The following is an 8388-nucleotide window of genomic DNA, read 5'->3' as shown; positions in this document are numbered from 1 at the left end:
AGGACAATGGAGACATAAAGGTCGAAAAGAGGCTAAAAATATTTATTTACTCTTTGTATAGAAAGCATGGAGAAGATCAGATAATTCAGGTAAGTCTCATAACATACCAACCACGTTGATTCTTAAACTTACACATAGTTTGTAGGTAACTTTTACAGCCTCTTGCTTGTTGTGGATACTTAGGGTTTATGAAAAACAAATAAGCATTTTTCTAGAAGCATGAATCTAAAAAAATTCCTTTTGTGTTTACTAATATAGTGTTTCTGGCTCAAGATTTTACTGAGCTACAAATTGGAAATTTTTCATAGGAAATAGCAATACCTAGTCTATTTCTTTGGGTCTGAACTCTGATCATTGCTGAAGACTGAAAGTAAGGCTAGACAGATCTTTGGCTGGGTTTTGTATGTTTTTTTTTTTTTTTTTTTGGACAGCCATACATTATCTGCTCATCTTGGAATCATCCAAATGCTGGCCAGAAAGTGAGGAGGCTTTAAACTTGGCTACTGGCTACATCAGCATGTAATTCTTCACAGTGGGAAAATGTCAGCAGAATGAAGCTGAAGAACTTTCATCTATGGTATGTACCATTCAGGGCTTTTTCTTTAGACTAGATTTTAGTCTTAGTTTTGTCTTCTGGTCTGACTGTTGCTATCATTTATGCAATATATTTATAGTGGTATTAGGGAATTGGTATTGGCTTGTGCTTTTTTGTTTGTTTGTTTTACACCTGGAGCAGACCCTTCAGTTTGATTTTCTATTGATGGAATCTAATTTATGCCCACTCAGTCCATCCAGTGTGAAAAACCAATGCACAATAAATGGAGACAATAGGAGTTTTGTTTCAATTTACACTGTTATTCTGTCTGAACCAAAATGTTAATGTATCTTGGTTCAACTTTATCTTGATGTTTCTTGAAGACAGAATTTCCATTTTTATAGCAACAATGTTGATTATGGTCCAATTTAAGAGCATTATTAATGTCTATGTTTAATAGGCATGTGTATAGAAATAAGGGAAAAGATTATGCTGGATATTGTTATGGAACATATTTGTAATAAATGTGAGGAAGTCCATCATTTTGCTTGGCTACACAGAAGAAAAATAGTGTGATGAAATCTCTGACTAAATAGTCAAGAGCAAATTCAACGACACTTTCTGCTTGTATTTGTGAATTGCATCTCTTTCACATAACAGAGATAAAAGTCTGATAACAGCAATGCAGACACTTGAATAAATCTACTCATGCTTGTTTACACTTAGATTGAATATTACTGCTTTTCTGAAGTGAGTGGCATAAGTCAGTGACAAACTGAGGCAGTGCCTCCACAAAGACACTGGGTCATTGAATAAAGTTACATGACTGAAGTAGACAGCTGAAAATTTTCATCTCCGTTAGGAGAAGAAAAAAAATTTGTTGATATTCCATGAGTGAGGAAATAGACATGGTGGGAATTAAGCCAGAATTAAGTATTTTCAACTTTGAAAAACCACTATTTCATGACAAGGTCATTAATGTAAGGTCAACTGTATAGATAGGGATTCCATATTCAGAAGGATTTCCCTCTTTTTTTTTTTTCCCCCCCACATTAAAGCTCTGTTTCATGCTGAATTTTGAGAGATTCAGAGCTCATTTGAGACATAAATTTAAAAGTCTTCTGTATGACTTCTTGAAAACTTTGGCAGTATATTATCATCTATTATATGTCATCTGAGATTGTTTGGGTAGAAAAATGTGAATTCTAACTTTCAGTGCTTGCTTCAGACTTTTTTTTTTATTTTTAAATAATGTTCAGACTATATTTGTCAGAGGACTAAATATGTCAGATAAAAAATCACATGAAACACTTCAAAACTCTCCACAAAAACCACTTCACTGCCAAAATGAATGAAAACTTTCAACACCCAATGAAGTCAGTGAGAACTGAGAGATTCCTCTGGAGATATGAGTGGTAAATTTTACTTTCAAGCTTTCTCTGTATAACACATCCTGCTCTTGCATCTGTTTGTGCTATATCCTTTTTTTCTTGGTTAGAAACTAACATCTAGGTTTGTCTACAGGTTTATTTAAGCCAGGCAATAGATTTTAATCCATGATTAACATTGGTTTTGTGTTTATTTTAGGAGGAACAAAATGTAGATTCTTCACTTGGATAATGGGAGTAGGAGTCTTCTGGTACAAGGCAGGTACAAATCATATTTTTCTTAATGAAGTCCTAAAATTTATTCAGTTGCACAGAAAGAACATGCAGCATCACATAAGATAGTCCTGAAATAAGCTTGTGCTTTTGTGTTTTGTTTTTGAACATAAAAATGACACGTATTGCTGGCTCAGTCTAAATAATACCTTGTTTCTAAAAGCTTTTCCACATTAGACTATTACAGTCTAATGATTATAGTTGTACTTTATATACAAATGGTGTCATAATTTAGTGGTAAAATAATAAGTCATGCATACACAAGTTGCAACTAATTATAGCTGTTGAAAAATAGTCACTTCCATGCTTGTTACTACCTCATTTAATGCAAGAATGATTCATCTGCTATGCTAATGCTCCTTTGAATGAGGTAAGAGAAAAACTCATAGGTTGTATTGGACAAACCCATATGTATATACACTGGGGCTTTGTCTTGTGCTTTTGTATGGACTGTGACCATATGGTAGTCTATTCCTATTGGCAGTATATGATAATCAGCTGAACATTTAATGTATAATAACATGATGTGTCTGTGTAATGGGGCAGAATAAAATGCTTTTTTTTGAAATGGGTTTTTTTATGTTGTTATTGAAATTTACTTTGTTGTTAGTACAGCCATACATTTTAAAGTAGTAGTTGTGGATGTTAGGGCATGAAAGAAGCTTTGCGGCCTCTAGGGTGAATTATGAGGTAGGTAGTATTCTGTGGAGAATTTAGCCTTTAAGTTATAATAGAAAGGCATAATGAAAAGAGAATAGCACTTGCTAAGACTGCAACCATTCTTCAATGAAAGAATGGATTTTAAATATTGTATGCTGATAAATGTTGGTTTTCTTTGTTGTCTTTGCAATCTTTAATCTGAGCATGAGGAAAACTTGAGAAATTATTTCTAAAGCAAGACTTTTAGGAAATAGACAAATCTTATAAAGCTTTCACACATTCACATTTCCCAAAAAATAGTAGTGATCACTCATCCCATCCCAATACTGACTGTCAGCTTAAAATTCAATTCTCTTTAAGTAAGTAGCAAAACAAACAAAAAACTTATGCTCTTGCTCCCCTTACCTGTAGAACACTGGGACACAGTGGGCTCTGTGGAGTAGCAGAAGGGGCTTCATGCGAGAAGAGAATTAATAGTGGATCAGAAATTAAACTGATGTGGATATTTTGTGCTTGGTGATCTAGGAGATAAGAAGATGATAATGGTGGGAGAAAGGAAGGAAAGAATGTAAAAAAGAGAAAGTAATGGAGTATGAAAAATAAAGAAAAGGAGAGTAGTAAAGATAAACAAATACAAAAAAAGAAACCTTTATCCACAAGATGTCATCCCTGGCTTCAGGGAATTATGTTGCCAGAATCCAAGATAACATTTGCAGAAATAGATATCAATATGTGCTATGTACTTGTCTCTCAGTCATAGTCTTGCAACTTTTGGTCCTAGATATTGCTGTAATAAGGCCTGATACTAGCTAGTTCTGTGTGATGAGCAGAGAATTGCATTCTTGTGTTCTTGTTACATTTTGCAAGAGTGGTGATGAGATTGAAATCCAAATGCATAAAAAATCAGACAGCCTTATGAGTAGAATGAATCATTATAGTTTGTTTTCACTTTTGCTGCTTGAGGAAGTGATTAGGAGGCTGGCCAAGGAAAGACGAATGTCAGAGTCTAACTGCCCTCAGGTAAATTATTATATCTGGCTCCAGGAATGATAAACACAGAAAGAAAAATACAGAACAATCTCACCCAAGGCATTTACAGCATGCTTATGTTACTGGTGTGGTAAAAGTTTTTGTTGCATACTGTGTGGAAAGAAATAAAAAATAAAATAAAATAAAAATTAAAAAAAAAAAAAAAAAAAAAAGAATGTGATTCCTTGTTTCTCAGCTGAACTCCTGATGAAACTGTGATATTCTAGTGGGAAGGCTACTAAGAGTCCACTGTTAAGGTCTGCTAGTCACCAAGGGGAAAGCAAGGTACCATTGTGTCTAATAGAGTTCAGCTGCCTCTATTATTACTTGCAATCATAGCTTTGTAAAATTGGGTTTTTCCTGACTTTAGTTAAAAATGTTTTTGGATTTCAGTCCTGTTTTCTGTCAGAGTGAATCAACTATTACTGAAGGGAACAAATTTTTTAAGGGTTTATGCATCTGTTCATCCATAGATTTTTACATGTCTCTTCATTATTCTTGTGTCTCTGTTTTCTCTGCCCATAGTAGTTTAGCATAGTTTTGAATTATGCAATAAATATGTAAATAGGTACACATAATACATGTGTATTTTTAAATTAATATCACTTATGTAACATATACATATCTGTTTTGTATACATGTCTATTTTATATACATACATATATACATAAATATGTGTTAAATATATTTTTTAATAATCATTATGTACCTATATGCAAACACATACAAAATACTGGTATGTAGACAAATATTTTTTTATTTGTAGAAAACTGTAATTGTTTAAAAACTGTATCACTGTGTAACGTCCTCTGAGATTACTGTTCTGTGTAAGTCTACCTGGGGAGGAGCAGGCAACCCAAAACCAATATTTGCTGGGACTCACTGATTGGAAAGCAGTTTTGTGGGAAAGGATCTGGGTGTTCTGGTGGACACCGAGCTAAACAGGAGCCATCAGTGTGCCCTTGCCACAAAAGAGAAGAATTATATCCTGGGCTGCATTAGGCAAAGAATTGACAATAAGTCGAGTATAGTGATTCTTCCTTTTTACTCAGCACTGGTGAGGTCACATCTGGAGTGCTCACAGTCTTCATATGTCCTTTGATTCAAAGGAAGATTCATGAGTGCTTATGCTTTCCCTCATTACTGTGATACATCAGGATGTAAAAGAAATATGTTACAGTAGTTTACTTCAATAAAGATAGAAAAACTGATTTTTATAAGACTAAACTGGCAATTTACTACAATCAAAAAAGAAGAAATGAAATTATTTGTAAGCCTAATACAAGGAGCTAAAAAGAATGCCATTCATAAAATCAAAATTTTTTGTAATAGGTATAAAAATTCTATAGATTATTCTGTTTTTAAGAGGAATGAACCAGCCTGAAGATTCCTCATTAACTTTCAAGGGCCATTTGGCAGATAATGGAATTCATCCACTAAAGCATTTATTTATCCTGTCTTACAGATACACATGCTTATCTCTGAACAACAAGATCCCCTGTAGGAGGAAAAATCTTGTCTGCATTGAGGCCAGAAGAAAAGTGGTAGAGAAATAAAATGGGGAGGGATGAGGTTGGGGGTAGATCAAGCAAACTGAAAATAATAATAATAAAAAAAAAAAGTCCACATTATAATGAACTGGAAAAATTGGATAACTACTAGAGGCCTGCATTTTTATTTTTTATTTTCCAAAGAAAAGGAAACAGCAACAGCAAACCCACCAAGATGCAATTCAAAATTGATAGACCACCTTCAAAAACATAATGGGGGTATATTTATGTAGGGTTTTTTTTGCAAAACCATAGAAAAGTTGAGGCTGAATTTTATCCCCATCTGCACTCTTCCCTTTTCCCCAAGATTTTGATATCCTTTTACAGTGGAAGAGGTCAAGCCTGTGAATCTGTGGTTTACTAAAGATGACATTTTAAAGATTGGGAAACTTCTCAGTGGAAATCAATGAGTGCAGTCCTTTTGGGTTTTGAAAATATAAATTAAAGAAAATTGAGTATCTGACCTAAAGGGTGAAACCTATGCAGGAACAAGAGAAAATTGTACTTTAGAAGTCAATATCAACCGAAGTTTCTTTCTGTTAAGAAATTCAGCAGTACAAAATATTGAGGGCACAAGGTTGCAGTGAAGTTTGTGAATTTGTTTTTAATTATTATTTTTGTTGTTATTTGTTGTTGTGTTGTTTTTTATATTATGTGGAATGCCAATCACTACTTACAAACAAATGTCATGATTTTCACTGAATGAAAAACTTTGTAGTCACTGCTGCATTATTTTTGATATCCCTATTCCTGATTTTTCCAACTCCTTGTGCTGGAGATTGCACTTCAATTTAATTTTTACATGGAGAAAGTGAAAGAAAATGTAAAACAAGTTAGGACTCACTCTCTAAGATGTTAGTTGCAGGAGGTGATAGGGTACGTACTGTGTATTGCATGGGATTTTATGTTAGGACCTCTTACAGAAGATTTTCTATTTAGTTTCCTTATTTTTCATCACCAAATAAAGCCTCTTGATGTTATTAATAATGAATTATTATCTTAGCTTGCTTGTATCTGACAAGACTGCATGTAAAATGACGTGTATTTAGCACTGCAGAACACTAGGAGAGCAAGACTTCAAAATGAGCAGTTGCATTAAAACCATGCATTCTTTATGACTGTGAATTAAAAAAAAAATCAGTTTTGTACATTTTCTGAAAACCAAGAGAGTCTAATGTATTTGAGGACATTTTTTATATGTGTGCTATAAAAAAATTGCTCTGTGTGACAATATGTAAATATATGCATAGCTTGAATATTTTTCAGACTTCTTAGATACTATACCCCTTTCTCCTTCCAGCCCTTCCCTTGGGACATCCAATTGAAGTATGATAAAATGAGTGCATATATGAGCTCATTAATACTTATCAAATGTTTCAAAAATTACAGGATTATAAAAATACCGAGTTTTTCAAAACTGTGTTAGTATCTTTCATTTCAGAAAGCACTGATCCGAGGAAAAATTGATATTCCCCTCCCTAACCTATCCTACAGTTTTCAGAAATTGATATCCTGAAGCTGATGTATGAATTACCAGCTTTCTTGGATAGAGCATCTTCTGTTCTGCCCTCTGCTTCAAGCTCTGATGAGATTGCTTTTTAATGCTGGCTCCACTTATAACTTTATTTGTATGGGCACGTGCACTCTTTTGCATTCTCAAATGAGTTGAGAGAGACAACTGAATTTGTAAGTGCAAATAGCCAGCTATTGTATTCAGATGTGCCTGGGATAGATTCATATGCATACATAAGGCTTGTGAGCAACTCTGCTGATTATCAACAGGGAGTTTAGGGATGTCAATTACACTGCTCAGTGTCATTGGAAATACTAATCTCTTGTATCTTAGTTGAATAAGTGTTCTAGTTTTACAGTGGGTGGAATTGTGTTTGCTTTTCAGTGCCTGCATTATTGTACTTCTCATAAATAAATCCTTCTGAGAACTGTGTTTGAAGTTTATTTCTTTACGTGTTTCACCTAGCTATTTCTTTTTTTTCATCTCTCCATTTAGCTTTTGTTGTCTTCTTAGGAACATTTTAGAGAAAGTCCAGATTATGTTTCCTATTATGGTGAGTTTACAATTCATTTTTGAGTGTAGGAGTGCATTTGCAAAGCTAATAGGATTACTGTATTTTTTAAGATGAGGGTCCCTAAATTCTTTTTAAATCACATCCTTTTTCTCATAGACAGAAGCTTGCAATCCTTAGATACCTGCAAAAGCATCTAAGGATTTTGAGCATCCAGTCTGGTGTAAGTAGTAGAGAGAACAGATCCTGCAGTCTTTAGTTATCATTTCTTCATGCTGTGGATGCTTGGAAGTTGATCAGAGTAACTTTGCTTTAGAGCACTATGGAGTCATCTTCTGCAAGGAAAAGAATTCTTTTAATGTCTAATATTTAGAGCTGTATGAGATCTAAAATAAGGGTCTTTTGCAGCCCTCAAACTCCTTATAATTGGTTTGTAAATTAAACTAGTTTTTGCTACCTATCAAATTCCCAATCAACTTTTGTGTTCTAAGGTCTTAGTGAAGGTATTCTATCCCAGTGTGCCCAAAGCACAATTTTGCAGTCTTGCAGGTGATAATGAATGGGTTTTTTTTCTCTTTCTCTCTCTCTCTTTATTTATTTATTTATTTATTTATTTATTTTAATCTATAGAGTTTTCATAGTTTCCCTTAGATATTTCTCAGAATGTGAAGGTCTCCCTTATCTTTCCACCATAGATGAGTATTGATTATTGTCTATTTAAACTTTGCTTTTAAAAGCAGGAACTGGAACATTTTCTCACTTTCAGTTTTGAATTCCAACTCTGCAGATGTTTAAGCTGACTAAAAAAAGAAATTTCTGTTCCCTGAAGACTTCCAAGAGTTCATAAGCTTGTTTTGTGGCTGTATAAGATTGGGTTGACAACTTGGAATTTCATTTTGATGAATCTAAAGTACCATCAACATTTTGAC

The 8388-nt window shown here is 33.8% G+C and overlaps 1 long non-coding RNA gene across 1 annotated transcript; it reads left to right on the top strand.

The window, feature by feature from the left end:
- Positions 1-462: 462 nt before the first annotated feature.
- LOC128091302 (uncharacterized) lies at positions 463-7336 on the top strand. The gene is made up of 3 exons (XR_008211343.1): positions 463-577; positions 2123-2185; positions 5351-7336. It is a non-coding gene; the product is annotated as an uncharacterized LOC128091302 (long non-coding RNA).
- Positions 7337-8388: the final 1052 nt, after the last annotated feature.

This window comes from Tympanuchus pallidicinctus, unplaced genomic scaffold, assembly GCF_026119805.1.
Source record: "Tympanuchus pallidicinctus isolate F22 unplaced genomic scaffold, pur_lepc_1.0 scaffold5, whole genome shotgun sequence".
Lineage (NCBI taxonomy): Eukaryota > Metazoa > Chordata > Aves > Galliformes > Phasianidae > Tympanuchus > Tympanuchus pallidicinctus.
Note: the sequence above shows the minus strand (reverse complement) of the source record. Positions and strands in the feature narration are given on the sequence as shown.